Raw genomic sequence first — 605 nt, forward strand, 5'->3', positions numbered from 1 at the left:
TTAACGGCCCCGGTGTCAGGACCGACCACGGCGGTAAATCTAACAGGGGAGGGCTGGGTGGGGGGGTCCAGGGGTCCCGGCACCCTGAGGGCGTCCTGCTAATTAACTCACGAGGGCCACGGAAGTGTTTCAGATAAAGGAAGAAGAACACGGAAGTGAGACAGAAGTTTGTACCGAGAGGAAGAAAAGTTCAGTGTGTGTGTGAGTGTGTGTGTGTGTGTGAGAGTGTGTGAGAGTGTGTCTGTGTGTGTGTCTGTGTATGTGTGTGTGTGTGTGTGTGTGTGTGTGTGTTTTCCGGTTGACGCTCCTCCTCCTCTGTTGCGACATCACACAGATTTCCCAGCAGCTGAAGGTGGGGGAAGTCCTGTGCTGCAGGAAAAGTACCAGAGGACAGAGTGCCTGCTGGGAAATGTAGTCACAGGAGCCACCAGTTAGTCCAGAGCATCACCAGAGATCCTCTATAGCTACAGATGTGTCACTACAGGCTGTCAAAGGTCTCCACTTCCTGTCCTGAGGCAGTCTGTCAATAATCAATAATCTATCAGAGCACCAGCTGACTGAGCTGTTCAGTGTTCAGCCTGTTAGCTTCCATGCTAACTAGCTCA

Source organism: Pempheris klunzingeri, chromosome 4 (assembly GCF_042242105.1).
Source record: "Pempheris klunzingeri isolate RE-2024b chromosome 4, fPemKlu1.hap1, whole genome shotgun sequence".
NCBI lineage: Eukaryota > Metazoa > Chordata > Actinopteri > Acropomatiformes > Pempheridae > Pempheris > Pempheris klunzingeri.